This window comes from Scardinius erythrophthalmus, assembly GCF_964197995.2.
Source record: "Scardinius erythrophthalmus genome assembly, chromosome: 11".
Lineage (NCBI taxonomy): Eukaryota > Metazoa > Chordata > Actinopteri > Cypriniformes > Leuciscidae > Scardinius > Scardinius erythrophthalmus.
Window position 1 is genome coordinate 16,895,031 of NC_138231.1, and position 16,981 is coordinate 16,912,011.

Below are 16,981 nucleotides of genomic sequence, written 5' to 3' on the forward strand. Positions count from 1 at the left end.
AAAAGGCCGAAATTGGGTGAACTAGTGCAAAAAATGCCCGTGCAAAATCAGTTTTTGTGTGTGTTTTTAGTAATTGTTGGTTTGGTATGTGCTCATTGTTACAATTACACAGCAAAAGTTCAGTGACATTTTTATTTGTGCATGGTAAAAAGCACACAGTGAACTCTGAGAAAACGCTATGCTTGAGCAAACAGTTTGTGAATAGGCAACTACAAATGATGCCCGTGAAAGAGACTGTGAACGCATTGAATAGGATATGTTTAGTTGGTGAATAGCATAGGCTACTATTACACAGTAGCGACAACGTTAAGCGCACCAGAATGAAATATAATATTCAGAAGTAAACACTAACAGCATAGCTGACTTACAGATTCAGTTTACATCCACAAATGAATAAGCACCTCGATTCAGGGAGCAGTGCAAAGTGCCCGTGCAAAATCAGTTTTTGTGAGCTGATCGCCGTCAAAAAAGTTCAGGAGATATTTCTTGCGATGGCAATATGATCAAAAATAACTTTATATTGATTCAATGGATTAATAGCATTTAAAAAAAAAAAAAAAGTCATGAATTTATTGCATTTTTGGGAAAAATAATCCGTTTTTATAATAAATCTTAAAAAATTCAAATCCAGATTTTGATTTTCAATGTTGTTATAACCTAAAGATGCTATGTGAAAGTTTGAAACAGAAAATAGTGGTTTTCACACATTTAGTGGTTATCTCACATTCGAGAGATATGCGAATAACACACAGACAGACAGACGGACGTTTCTGTAATTTATAGATAGATGGATTTATCACGTTCGGGAACCAAACTATAATATTCAGAAGTAAACAGTGTAGCTGACTGAGTGTTTATGTCAGAATGTTTATTTTTAAACCATAACCTTCTTGGGGCTTCTTTGACCGATACAACTCTCTAATGTCAGAATGTTTATTTTTAAACCACAACCTTCTAAAAATGATATATTTAACGATATCTTTTGCATTTCTCATCCAAACAATGTCAAACTTGGCACTGCACTTACTCGTGCCCGTGGCAAGACACCTGTCGAGTTTGAAATCAATCGGACTAACGGTTTGAGAGATATGCGAGGAACAGACACACACACACACACAGACAGACAGACAGACAGACGTTCCTGTAATTTATAGATAGATGTTTGTCAGGCCGCCGAGGGCACACCCTTCGACGAAAACTCTAGATCTTCGCAATTTAACGTCACAAAGGCCTTAAGATTACACTCACCAAATTTGAAGAGGATCAGATCAAATCTGTAGGAGGAGTTCGTTAAAGTACAACATCAGGAAATTACGAAAAATGCCCAAAATCCAGGAGGAAGTTCAAAATAGCTCACTTCCTGTTGTGTTTAGGGCTATGCTCCAAGAGACTTTTTTGTAGGTATTGGGTCATTACATGTATATACCAAATTTCATACCTGTGCGTGAAACGTAGAGCCGGGGCAAAATGTGGGGGCAATAATTTACCGAATTTGCCCCACCCAATTTTGAAAACCATATCACACGTAAATTTTCACCACTTCTGAAGCGTGTGCAAAGTTTCATGAGTTTTCGAGCATGTTTAGGCCCTCTAAAAAGCGATTCACTTTGGAGAAGAAGAAGAAGAAGAAGAAGAATTAAAGCTGCAAGCAGCGATGAAAGGGCCCTCGCACCCCTGCCACCGCCACCCGGCGCCTTTAGGAAATGCCTTAAGATTACACTCACCAAATTTGAAGAGGATCAGATCAAAACTGTAGGAGGAGTTTGTTAAAGTACAACATCAGGAAATGGCAAAAACTGCCCAAAATCTGAGAGGAAGTTCAAAATAGCTCACTTCCTGTTGTGTTTAGGGCTACGCTCCAAGATACTTTTTTGTAGGTATTGGGTCTTTACATGTATGTACCAAATTTCATACCTGTACGTGAAACGTCGAGCCGGGGCAAAATGTAGGGGCAATAAGTAAGCCATTTTGCCCCACCCAATTTTGAAAACCACATCACACGTAAATTTTCACCACTTCTGAAGCGTGTGCAAAGTTTCATGATTTTTCGAGCACGTTTTGTATTTGCCACACTTCCTGCTACCAGCAGGTGGCGCTATTGCTATAACCATAATGAGCATGGTCATGTGTTCAGGACAGGACTCTTATCAAACATGTGAAGTTTGGGGCAGATTGAAAATTGTATGGCTGAGTTACTGCAGGCTGTCTGTGGTTGCCTAGCAACATCGGAACTGCAAGCAACATTATTATTGAACTTATCTGATCATGCATATATCACCAAAAGGCCGAAATTGGGTGAACGTTTGTCAGGCCGCCGAGGGCACACCCTTCGACGAAAACTCAAGATCTTCGCAATTTAACGTCGCAAAGGCCTTCAGATTACACTCACCAAATTTGAAGAGGATCAGATCAAAACTGTAGGAGGAGTTCGTTAAAGTACAACATCAGGAAATTACGAAAAATGCCCAAAATCTAGGAGGAAGTTAAAAATAGCTCACTTCCTGTTGTGTTTAGGGCTATGCTCCAAGAGACTTTTTTGTAGGTATTGGGTCATTACATGTATGTACCAAATTTCATACCTGTAAGTGAAACCAGGAGCCGGGGCAAAATGTGGGGGCAATAATTTACCGAATTTGCCCCACCCAATTTTGAAAACCATATCACACGTAAATTTTCACCACTTCTGAAGCGTGTGCAAAGTTTCATGAGTTTTCGAGCATGTTTAGGCCCTCTAAAAAGCGATTCACTTTGGAGAAGAATAATAATAATTAAAGCTGCAAGCAGCGATGGAAAGGGCCCTCGCACCCCTGCCACCGCCACCCGGCACCTTTAGGAAAGGCCTTAAGATTACACTCACCAAATTTGAAGAGGATCAGATCAAAACTGTAGGAGGAGTTTGTTAAAGTACAACATCAGGAAATGGCAAAAACTGCCCAAAATCTGAGAGGAAGTTCAAAATAGCTGACTTCCTGTTGTGTTTAGGGCTACGCTCCAAGAGACTTTTTTGTAGGTATTGGGTCATTACATGTATGTACCAAATTTCATACCTGTACGTGAAACGTCGAGCCGGGGCAAAATGTAGGGGCAATAATTAAGCCATTTTGCCCCACCCAATTTTGAAAACCATATCACACGTAAATTTTCACCACTTCTGAAGCGTGTGCAAAGTTTCATGATTTTTCGAGCACGTTTTGTATTTGCCACACTTCCTGCTACCAGCAGGTGGCGCTATTGCTATAACCAAATATGAGCATGGTCATGTGTTCAGGACAGGACTCTTATCAAACATGTGAAGTTTGGGGAAGATTGGAAATTGTATGCCTGAGTTACTGCAGGCTGTCTGTGGTTGCCTAGCAACATCGGAACTGCAAGCAACATTAATATTGAACTTATCTGATCATGCATATATCACCAGAAGGCCGAAATTTGGTTAACATTTGTCAGGCCGCCGAGGGCACACCCATCGACGAAAACTAAAGATCTTCGCAATTTAACGTCACAAAGGCCTTAAGATTACACTCACCAACTTTGAAGAGGATCAGATCAAATCTGTAGGAGGAGTTTGTTAAAGTACAACATCAGGAAATTACGAAAAATGCCCAAAATCTAGGAGGAAGTTCAAAATAGCTCACTTCCTGTTGTGTTTAGGGCTATGCTCCAAGAGACTTTTCTGTAGGTATTGGGTCTTTACACGTGTGTACCAAATTTCATACCTGTACGTGAAACGTCGAGCCGGGGCAAAATGTAGGGGCAATAAGTAAGCCATTTTGCCCCACCCAATTTTTAAAACCACATCACACGTAAATTGTCACCACTTCTGAAGCGTGTGCAAAGTTTCATGATTTTTCGAGCACGTTTTGTATTTGCCACACTTCCTGCTACCAGCAGGTGGTGCTATTGCTATAATCATAATGAGCATTGGCATGTGTTCAGGACAGGACTCTTATCAAACATGTGAAGTTTGTGGCAGATTGAAAATTGTATGCCTGAGTTACTGCAGGCTGTCTGTGGTTGCCTAGCAACATCAGAACTCCAAGCAACATTAATATTGAACTTATCTGATCATGCATATATCACCAAAAGGCCGAAATTGGGTGAACTAGTGCAAAAAATGCCCGTGCAAAATCAGTTTTTGTGTGTGTTTTTAGTAATTGTTGGTTTGGTGTGTGCTCATTGTTACAATTACACAGCAAAAGTTCAGTGACATTTTTATTTGTGCATGGTAAAAAGCACACAGTGAACTCCGAGAAAACGCTATGCTTGAGCAAACAGTTTGTGAATAGGCAACTACAAATGATGCCCGTGAAAGAGACTGTGAACGCATTGAATAGGATATGTTTAGTTGGTGAATAGCATAGGCTATTATTACACAGTAGCGACAACGTTAAGCGCACCAGAATGAAATATAATATTCAGAAGTAAACACTAACAGCATAGCTGACTTACAGATTCAGTTTACATCCACAAATGAATAAGCACCTCGATTCAGGGAGCAGTGCAAAGTGCCCGTGCAAAATCAGTTTTTGTGAGCTGATCGCCGTCAAAAAAGTTCAGGAGATATTTCTTGCGATGGCAATATGATCAAAAATAACTTTATATTGATTCAATGGATTAATAGCATTTTGAAAAAAAAAAAAAGTCATGAATTTATTGCATTTTTGGGAAAAAATAATCCGTTTTTATAATAAATCTTAAAAAATTCAAATCCAGATTTTGATTTTCAATGTTGTTATAACCTAAAGATGCTATGTGAAAGTTTGAAACAGAAAATAGTGGTTTTCACACATTTAGTGGTTATCTCACATTCGAGAGATATGCGAATAACACACAGACAGACAGACGGACGTTTCTGTAATTTATAGATAGATGGATTTATCACGTTCGGGAACCAAACTATAATATTCAGAAGTAAACAGTGTAGCTGACTGAGTGTTTATGTCAGAATGTTTATTTTTAAACCACAGCCTTCTTGGGGCTTCTTTGACCGATACAACTCTCTAATGTCAGAATGTTTATTTTTAAACCACAACCTTCTAAAAATGATATATTTAACGATATCTTTTGCATTTCTCATCCAAACAATGTCAAACTTGGCACTGCACTTACTCGTGCCCGTGGCGAGACACCTGTCGAGTTTGAAATCAATCGGACTAACGGTTCGAGAGATATGCGAGGAACAGACACACACACACACAGACAGACAGACAGACAGACGTTCCTGTAATTTATAGATAGATGTTTGTCAGACACACACCCTTCGACGAAAACTCTAGATCTTCGCAATTTAACGTCACAAAGGCCTTAAGATTACACTCACCAAATTTGAAGAGGATCAGATCAAATCTGTAGGAGGAGTTCGTTAAAGTACAACATCAGGAAATTACGAAAAATGCCCAAAATCTAGGAGGAAGTTCAAAATAGCTCACTTCCTGTTGTGTTTAGGGCTATGCTCCAAGAGACTTTTCTGTAGGTATTGGGTCATTACATGTATGTACCAAATTTCATACCTGTACGTGAAACCAGGAGCCGGGGCAAAATGTGGGGGCAATAATTTACCGAATTTGCCCCCCCCAATTCTGAAAACCATATCACACGTAAATTTTCACCACTTCTGAAGCGTGTGCAAAGTTTCATGAGTTTTCGAGCTTGTTTAGGCCCTCTAAAAAGCGATTCACTTTGGAGAAGAAGAAGAAGAAGAATAATAATAAACGGAGCAAAAACAATAGGGTCCTCTCACCATCGGTGCTCGGGCCCTAATTAAAGCTGCAAGCAGCGATGAAAGGGCCCTCGCACCCCTGCCACCGCCACCCGGCGCCTTTAGGAAATGCCTTAAGATTACACTCACCAAATTTGAAGAGGATCAGATCAAAACTGTAGGAGGAGTTCGTTAAAGTACAACATCAGGAAATTACGAAAAATGTCCAAAATCTAGGAGGAAGTTCAAAATAGATCACTTCCTGTTGTGTTTAGGGCTATGCTCCAAGAGACTTTTCTGTAGGTATTGGGTCAATACATGCATGTACCAAATTTCATACCTGTACGTGAAACCAGGAGCCGGGGCAAAATGTGGGGGCAATAATTTACCGAATTGGCCCCCCCCCAATTCTGAAAACCATATCACACGTAAATTTTCACCACTTCTGAGGCGTATGCAAAGTTTCATGATTTTTCGAGCATGTTTTGTATTTGCCACACTTCCTGCTACCAGCAGGTGGCGCTATTGCTATAAACTAATATGAGCATGGTCATGTGTTCAGGACAGGACTCTTATCAAACATGTGAAGTTTGGGACAGATGGGAAATTGTATGGCTGAATTACTGCAGGCTATCTGTGGTTGCCTAGCAACATCGGAACTGCATTCAACATTAATATTGAACTTATCTGATCATGCATATATCACCAGAAGGCCGAAATTGGGTGAACGTTTGTCAGGCCGCCGAGGGCACACCCTTCGACGAAAACTCTAGATCTTCGCAATTTAACGTCACAAAGGCCTTAAGATTACACTCACCAAATTTGAAGAGGATTAGATCAAATCTGTAGGAGGAGTTCGTTAAAGTACAACATCAGGAAATTACGAAAAATGCCCAAAATCTAGGAGGAAGTTCAAAATAGCTCACTTCCTGTTGTGTTTAGGGCTATGCTCCAAGAGACTTTTCTGTAGGTATTGGGTCATTACATGTATGTACCAAATTTCATACCTGTACGTGAAACCAGGAGCCGGGGCAAAATGTGGGGGCAATAATTTACCGAATTTGCCCCCCCCCAATTCTGAAAACCATATCACACGTAAATTTTCACCACTTCTGAAGCGTGTGCAAAGTTTCATGAGTTTTCGAGCATGTTTAGGCCCTCTAAAAAGCGATTCACTTTGGAGAATAATAATAATAATAATAATAATTAAAGCTGCAAGCAGCGATGGAAAGGGCCCTCGAACCCCTGCCACCGCCACCCGGCACCTTTAGGAAAGGCCTTAAGATTACACTCACCAAATTTGAAGAGGATCAGATCAAAACTGTAGGAGGAGTTTGTTAAAGTACAACATCAGGAAATGGCAAAAACTGCCCAAAATCTGAGAGGAAGTTCAAAATAGCTGACTTCCTGTTGTGTTTAGGGCTACGCTCCAAGAGACTTTTTTGTAGGTATTGGGTCATTACATGTATGTACCAAATTTCATACCTGTACGTGAAACGTCGAGCCGGGGCAAAATGTAGGGGCAATAATTAAGCCATTTTGCCCCACCCAATTTTGAAAACCATATCACACGTAAATTTTCACCACTTCTGAAGCGTGTGCAAAGTTTCATGATTTTTCGAGCACGTTTTGTATTTGCCACACTTCCTGCTACCAGCAGGTGGCGCTATTGCTATAACCAAATATGAGCATGGTCATGTGTTCAGGACAGGACTCTTATCAAACATGTGAAGTTTGGGGCAGATTGGAAATTGTATGCCTAAGTTACTGCAGGCTGTCTGTGGTTGCCTAGCAACATCGGAACTGCAAGCAACATTAATATTGAACTTATCTGATCATGCATATATCACCAAAAGGCCGAAATTGGGTGAACTAGTGCAAAAAATGCCCGTGCAAAATCAGTTTTTGTGTGTGTTTTTAGTAATTGTTGGTTTGGTGTGTGCTCATTGTTACAATTACACAGCAAAAGTTCAGTGACATTTTTATTTGTGCATGGTAAAAAGCACACAGTGAACTCTGAGAAAACGCTATGCTTGAGCAAACAGTTTGTGAATAGGCAACTACAAATGATGCCCGTGAAAGAGACTGTGAACGCATTGAATAGGATATGTTTAGTTGGTGAATAGCATAGGCTACTATTACACAGTAGCGACAACGTTAAGCGCACCAGAATGAAATATAATATTCAGAAGTAAACACTAACAGCATAGCTGACTTACAGATTCAGTTTACATCCACAAATGAATAAGCACCTCGATTCAGGGAGCAGTGCAAAGTGCCCGTGCAAAATCAGTTTTTGTGAGCTGATCGCCGTCAAAAAAGTTCAGGAGATATTTCTTGCGATGGCAATATGATCAAAAATAACTTTATATTGATTCAATGGATTAATTGCATTTTGAAAAAAAAAAAAAAGTCATGAATTTATTGCATTTTTGGGAAAAAATAATCCGTTTTTATAATAAATCTTAAAAAATTCAAATCCAGATTTTGATTTTCAATGTTGTTATAACCTAAAGATGCTATGTGAAAGTTTGAAACAGAAAATAGTGGTTTTCACACATTTAGTGGTTATCTCACATTCGAGAGATATGCGAATAACACACAGACAGACAGACGGACGTTTCTGTAATTTATAGATAGATGGATTTATCACGTTCGGGAACCAAACTATAATATTCAGAAGTAAACAGTGTAGCTGACTGAGTGTTTATGTCAGAATGTTTATTTTTAAACCACAACCTTCTTGGGGCTTCTTTGACCGATACAACTCTCTAATGTCAGAATGTTTATTTTTAAACCACAACCTTCTAAAAATGATATATTTAACGATATCTTTTGCATTTCTCATCCAAACAATGTCAAACTTGGCACTGCACTTACTCGTGCCCGTGGCAAGACACCTGTCGAGTTTGAAATCAATCGGACTAACGGTTCGAGAGATATGCGAGGAACAGACACACACACACACACAGACAGACAGACAGACAGACGTTCCTGTAATTTATAGATAGATGTTTGTCAGGCCGCCGAGGGCACACCCTTCGACGAAAACTCTAGATCTTTGCAATTTAACGTCACAAAGGCCTTAAGATTACACTCACCAAATTTGAAGAGGATCAGATCAAATCTGTAGGAGGAGTTCGTTAAAGTACAACATCAGGAAATTATGAAAAATGCCCAAAATCTAGGAGGAAGTTCAAAATAGCTGACTTCCTGTTGTGTTTAGGGCTATGCTCCAAGAGACTTTTCTGTAGGTATTGGGTCATTACATGTATGTACCAAATTTCATACCTGTACGTGAAACCAGGAGCCGGGGCAAAATGTGGGGGCAATAATTTACCGAATTTGCCCCCCCCAATTCTGAAAACCATATCACACGTAAATTTTCACCACTTCTGAAGCGTGTGCAAAGTTTCATGAGTTTTCGAGCATGTTTAGGCCCTCTAAAAAGCGATTCACTTTGGAGAATAATAATAATAATTAAAGCTGCAAGCAGCGATGAAAAGGGCCCTCGCACCCCTGCCACCGCCACCCGGCACCTTTAGGAAAGGCCTTAAGATTACACTCACCAAATTTGAAGAGGATCAGATCAAAACTGTAGGAGGAGTTTGTTAAAGTACAACATCAGGAAATGGCAAAAACTGCCCAAAATCTGACAGGAAGTTCAAAATAACTGACTTCCTGTTGTGTTTAGGGCTATGCTCCAAGAGACTTTTTTGTAGGTATTGGGTCTTTACATGTGTGTACCAAATTTCATACCTGTACGTGAAACGTCGAGCCGGGGCAAAATGTAGGGGCAATAAGTAAGCCATTTTGCCCCACCCAATTTTTAAAACCACATCACACGTAAATTGTCACCACTTCTGAAGCGTGTGCAAAGTTTCATGATTTTTCGAGCACGTTTTGTATTTGCCACACTTCCTGCTACCAGCAGGTGGTGCTATTGCTATAATCATAATGAGCATTGGCATGTGTTCAGGACAGGAGTCTTATCAAACATGTGAAGTTTGTGGCAGATTGAAAATTGTATGCCTGAGTTACTGCAGGCTGTCTGTGGTTGCCTAGCAACATCAGAACTGCAAGCAACATTAATATTGAACTTATCTGATCATGCATATATCACCAAAAGGCCGAAATTGGGTGAACTAGTGCAAAAAATGCCCGTGCAAAATCAGTTTTTGTGTGTGTTTTTAGTAATTGTTGGTTTGGTGTGTGCTCATTGTTACAATTACACAGCAAAAGTTCAGTGACATTTTTATTTGTGCATGGTAAAAAGCACACAGTGAACTCCGAGAAAACGCTATGCTTGAGCAAACAGTTTGTGAATAGGCAACTACAAATGCACCCCTGCCACCGCCACCCGGCACCTTTAGGAAAGGCCTTAAGATTACACTCACCAAATTTGAAGAGGATCAGATCAAAACTGTAGGAGGAGTTTGTTAAAGTACAACATCAGGAAATGGCAAAAACTGCCCAAAATCTGACAGGAAGTTCAAAATAACTGACTTCCTGTTGTGTTTAGGGCTATGCTCCAAGAGACTTTTTTGTAGGTATTGGGTCTTTACATGTGTGTACCAAATTTCATACCTGTACGTGAAACGTCGAGCCGGGGCAAAATGTAGGGGCAATAAGTAAGCCATTTTGCCCCACCCAATTTTTAAAACCACATCACACGTAAATTGTCACCACTTCTGAAGCGTGTGCAAAGTTTCATGATTTTTCGAGCACGTTTTGTATTTGCCACACTTCCTGCTACCAGCAGGTGGTGCTATTGCTATAATCATAATGAGCATTGGCATGTGTTCAGGACAGGAGTCTTATCAAACATGTGAAGTTTGTGGCAGATTGAAAATTGTATGCCTGAGTTACTGCAGGCTGTCTGTGGTTGCCTAGCAACATCAGAACTGCAAGCAACATTAATATTGAACTTATCTGATCATGCATATATCACCAAAAGGCCGAAATTGGGTGAACTAGTGCAAAAAATGCCCGTGCAAAATCAGTTTTTGTGTGTGTTTTTAGTAATTGTTGGTTTGGTGTGTGCTCATTGTTACAATTACACAGCAAAAGTTCAGTGACATTTTTATTTGTGCATGGTAAAAAGCACACAGTGAACTCCGAGAAAACGCTATGCTTGAGCAAACAGTTTGTGAATAGGCAACTACAAATGATGCCCGTGAAAGAGACTGTGAACGCATTGAATAGGATATGTTTAGTTGGTGAATAGCATAGGCTATTATTACACAGTAGCGACAACGTTAAGCGCACCAGAATGAAATATAATATTCAGAAGTAAACACTAACAGCATAGCTGACATACAGATTCAGTTTACATCCACAAATGAATAAGCACCTCGATTCAGGGAGCAGTGCAAAGTGCCCGTGCAAAATCAGTTTTTGTGAGCTGATCGCCGTCAAAAAAGTTCAGGAGATATTTCTTGCGATGGCAATATGATCAAAAATAACTTTATATTGATTCAATGGATTAATAGCATTTTGAAAAAAAAAAAAAAAATTCATGAATTTATTGCATTTTTGGGAAAAAATAATCCGTTTTTATAATAAATCTTAAAAAATTCAAATCCAGATTTTGATTTTCAATGTTGTTATAACCTAAAGATTCTATGTGAAAGTTTGAAACAGAAAATAGTGGTTTTCACACATTTAGTGGTTATCTCACATTCGAGAGATATGCGAATAACACACAGACAGACAGACGGACGTTTCTGTAATTTATAGATAGATGGATTTATCACGTTCGGGAACCAAACTATAATATTCAGAAGTAAACAGTGTAGCTGACTGAGTGTTTATGTCAGAATGTTTATTTTTAAACCACAGCCTTCTTGGGGCTTCTTTGACCGATACAACTCTCTAATGTCAGAATGTTTATTTTTAAACCACAACCTTCTAAAAATGATATATTTAACGATATCTTTTGCATTTCTCATCCAAACAATGTCAAACTTGGCACTGCACTTACTCGTGCCCGTGGCGAGACACCTGTCGAGTTTGAAATCAATCGGACTAACGGTTCGAGAGATATGCGAGGAACAGACACACACACACACAGACAGACAGACAGACAGACGTTCCTGTAATTTATAGATAGATGTTTGTCAGGCCGCCGAGGGCACACCCTTCGACGAAAACTCTAGATCTTCGCAATTTAACGTCACAAAGGCCTTAAGATTACACTCACCAAATTTGAAGAGTATCGGATCAAATCTGTAGGAGGAGTTCGTTAAAGTACAACATCAGGAAATTACGAAAAATGCCCAAAATCCAGGAGGAAGTTCAAAATAGCTCACTTCCTGTTGTGTTTAGGGCTATGCTCCAAGAGACTTTTCTGTAGGTATTGGGTCATTACATGTATGTACCAAATTTCATACCTGTACGTGAAACCAGGAGCCGGGGCAAAATGTGGGGGCAATAATTTACCGAATTTGCCCCCCACAATTCTGAAAACCATATCACACGTAAATTTTCACCACTTCTGAAGCGTGTGCAAAGTTTCATGAGTTTTCGAGCATGTTTAGGCCCTCTAAAAAGCGATTCACTTTGGAGAAGAAGAATAATAATAAACGGAGCAAAAACAATAGGGTCCTCTCACCATCGGTGCTCGGGCCCTAATTAAAGCTGCAAGCAGCGATGAAAAGGGCCCTCGCACCCCTGCCACCGCCACCCGGCACCTTTAGGAAAGGCCTTAAGATTACACTCACCAAATTTGAAGAGGATCAGATCAAAACTGTAGGAGGAGTTTGTTAAAGTACAACATCAGGAAATGGCAAAAACTGCCCAAAATCTGACAGGAAGTTCAAAATAACTGACTTCCTGTTGTGTTTAGGGCTATGCTCCAAGAGACTTTTTTGTAGGTATTGGGTCTTTACATGTGTGTACCAAATTTCATACCTGTACGTGAAACGTCGAGCCGGGGCAAAATGTAGGGGCAACAAGTAAGCCATTTTGCCCCACCCAATTTTTAAAACCACATCACACGTAAATTGTCACCACTTCTGAAGCGTGTGCAAAGTTTCATGATTTTTCGAGCACGTTTTGTATTTGCCACACTTCCTGCTACCAGCAGGTGGTGCTATTGCTATAATCATAATGAGCATTGGCATGTGTTCAGGACAGGAGTCTTATCAAACATGTGAAGTTTGTGGCAGATTGAAAATTGTATGCCTGAGTTACTGCAGGCTGTCTGTGGTTGCCTAGCAACATCAGAACTGCAAGCAACATTAATATTGAACTTATTTGATCATGCATATATCACCAAAAGGCCGAAATTGGGTGAACTAGTGCAAAAAATGCCCGTGCAAAATCAGTTTTTGTGTGTGTTTTTAGTAATTGTTGGTTTGGTGTGTGCTCATTGTTACAATTACACAGCAAAAGTTCAGTGACATTTTTATTTGTGCATGGTAAAAAGCACACAGTGAACTCCGAGAAAACGCTATGCTTGAGCAAACAGTTTGTGAATAGGCAACTACAAATGATGCCCGTGAAAGAGACTGTGAACGCATTGAATAGGATATGTTTAGTTGGTGAATAGCATAGGCTATTATTACACAGTAGCGACAACGTTAAGCGCACCAGAATGAAATATAATATTCAGAAGTAAACACTAACAGCATAGCTGACATACAGATTCAGTTTACATCCACAAATGAATAAGCACCTCGATTCAGGGAGCAGTGCAAAGTGCCCGTGCAAAATCAGTTTTTGTGAGCTGATCGCCGTCAAAAAAGTTCAGGAGATATTTCTTGCGATGGCAATATGATCAAAAATAACTTTATATTGATTCAATGGATTAATAGCATTTTGAAAAAAAAAAAAAAAGTCATGAATTTATTGCATTTTTGGGAAAAAATAATCCGTTTTTATAATAAATCTTAAAAAATTCAAATCCAGATTTTGATTTTCAATGTTGTTATAACCTAAAGATTCTATGTGAAAGTTTGAAACAGAAAATAGTGGTTTTCACACATTTAGTGGTTATCTCACATTCGAGAGATATGCGAATAACACACAGACAGACAGACGGACGTTTCTGTAATTTATAGATAGATGGATTTATCACGTTCGGGAACCAAACTATAATATTCAGAAGTAAACAGTGTAGCTGACTGAGTGTTTATGTCAGAATGTTTATTTTTAAACCACAGCCTTCTTGGGGCTTCTTTGACCGATACAACTCTCTAATGTCAGAATGTTTATTTTTAAACCACAACCTTCTAAAAATGATATATTTAACGATATCTTTTGCATTTCTCATCCAAACAATGTCAAACTTGGCACTGCACTTACTCGTGCCCGTGGCGAGACACCTGTCGAGTTTGAAATCAATCGGACTAACGGTTCGAGAGATATGCGAGGAACAGACACACACACACACAGACAGACAGACAGACAGACGTTCCTGTAATTTATAGATAGATGTTTGTCAGGCCGCCGAGGGCACACCCTTCGACGAAAACTCTAGATCTTCGCAATTTAACGTCACAAAGGCCTTAAGATTACACTCACCAAATTTGAAGAGTATCGGATCAAATCTGTAGGAGGAGTTTGTTAAAGTACAACATCAGGAAATTACGAAAAATGCCCAAAATCCAGGAGGAAGTTCAAAATAGCTCACTTCCTGTTGTGTTTAGGGCTATGCTCCAAGAGACTTTTCTGTAGGTATTGGGTCATTACATGTATGTACCAAATTTCATACCTGTACGTGAAACCAGGAGCCGGGGCAAAATGTGGGGGCAATAATTTACCGAATTTGCCCCCCACAATTCTGAAAACCATATCACACGTAAATTTTCACCACTTCTGAAGCGTGTGCAAAGTTTCATGAGTTTTCGAGCATGTTTAGGCCCTCTAAAAAGCGATTCACTTTGGAGAAGAAGAATAATAATAAACGGAGCAAAAACAATAGGGTCCTCTCACCATCGGTGCTCGGGCCCTAATTAAAGCTGCAAGCAGCGATGAAAAGGGCCCTCGCACCCCTGCCACCGCCACCCGGCACCTTTAGGAAAGGCCTTAAGATTACACTCACCAAATTTGAAGAGGATCAGATCAAAACTGTAGGAGGAGTTTGTTAAAGTACAACATCAGGAAATGGCAAAAACTGCCCAAAATCTGACAGGAAGTTCAAAATAACTGACTTCCTGTTGTGTTTAGGGCTATGCTCCAAGAGACTTTTTTGTAGGTATTGGGTCTTTACATGTGTGTACCAAATTTCATACCTGTACGTGAAACGTCGAGCCGGGGCAAAATGTAGGGGCAACAAGTAAGCCATTTTGCCCCACCCAATTTTTAAAACCACATCACACGTAAATTGTCACCACTTCTGAAGCGTGTGCAAAGTTTCATGATTTTTCGAGCACGTTTTGTATTTGCCACACTTCCTGCTACCAGCAGGTGGTGCTATTGCTATAATCATAATGAGCATTGGCATGTGTTCAGGACAGGAGTCTTATCAAACATGTGAAGTTTGTGGCAGATTGAAAATTGTATGCCTGAGTTACTGCAGGCTGTCTGTGGTTGCCTAGCAACATCAGAACTGCAAGCAACATTAATATTGAACTTATTTGATCATGCATATATCACCAAAAGGCCGAAATTGGGTGAACTAGTGCAAAAAATGCCCGTGCAAAATCAGTTTTTGTGTGTGTTTTTAGTAATTGTTGGTTTGGTGTGTGCTCATTGTTACAATTACACAGCAAAAGTTCAGTGACATTTTTATTTGTGCATGGTAAAAAGCACACAGTGAACTCCGAGAAAACGCTATGCTTGAGCAAACAGTTTGTGAATAGGCAACTACAAATGATGCCCGTGAAAGAGACTGTGAACGCATTGAATAGGATATGTTTAGTTGGTGAATAGCATAGGCTATTATTACACAGTAGCGACAACGTTAAGCGCACCAGAATGAAATATAATATTCAGAAGTAAACACTAACAGCATAGCTGACATACAGATTCAGTTTACATCCACAAATGAATAAGCACCTCGATTCAGGGAGCAGTGCAAAGTGCCCGTGCAAAATCAGTTTTTGTGAGCTGATCGCCGTCAAAAAAGTTCAGGAGATATTTCTTGCGATGGCAATATGATCAAAAATAACTTTATATTGATTCAATGGATTAATAGCATTTTGAAAAAAAAAAAAAAAGTCATGAATTTATTGCATTTTTGGGAAAAAATAATCCGTTTTTATAATAAATCTTAAAAAATTCAAATCCAGATTTTGATTTTCAATGTTGTTATAACCTAAAGATTCTATGTGAAAGTTTGAAACAGAAAATAGTGGTTTTCACACATTTAGTGGTTATCTCACATTCGAGAGATATGCGAATAACACACAGACAGACAGACGGACGTTTCTGTAATTTATAGATAGATGGATTTATCACGTTCGGGAACCAAACTATAATATTCAGAAGTAAACAGTGTAGCTGACTGAGTGTTTATGTCAGAATGTTTATTTTTAAACCACAGCCTTCTTGGGGCTTCTTTGACCGATACAACTCTCTAATGTCAGAATGTTTATTTTTAAACCACAACCTTCTAAAAATGATATATTTAACGATATCTTTTGCATTTCTCATCCAAACAATGTCAAACTTGGCACTGCACTTACTCGTGCCCGTGGCGAGACACCTGTCGAGTTTGAAATCAATCGGACTAACGGTTCGAGAGATATGCGAGGAACAGACACACACACACACAGACAGACAGACAGACAGACGTTCCTGTAATTTATAGATAGATGTTTGTCAGGCCGCCGAGGGCACACCCTTCGACGAAAACTCTAGATCTTCGCAATTTAACGTCACAAAGGCCTTAAGATTACACTCACCAAATTTGAAGAGTATCGGATCAAATCTGTAGGAGGAGTTCGTTAAAGTACAACATCAGGAAATTACGAAAAATGCCCAAAATCCAGGAGGAAGTTCAAAATAGCTCACTTCCTGTTGTGTTTAGGGCTATGCTCCAAGAGACTTTTCTGTAGGTATTGGGTCATTACATGTATGTACCAAATTTCATACCTGTACGTGAAACCAGGAGCCGGGGCAAAATGTGGGGGCAATAATTTACCGAATTTGCCCCCCACAATTCTGAAAACCATATCACACGTAAATTTTCACCACTTCTGAAGCGTGTGCAAAGTTTCATGAGTTTTCGAGCATGTTTAGGCCCTCTAAAAAGCGATTCACTTTGGAGAAGAAGAATAATAATAAACGGAGCAAAAACAATAGGGTCCTCTCACCATCGGTGCTCGGGCCCTAATAATA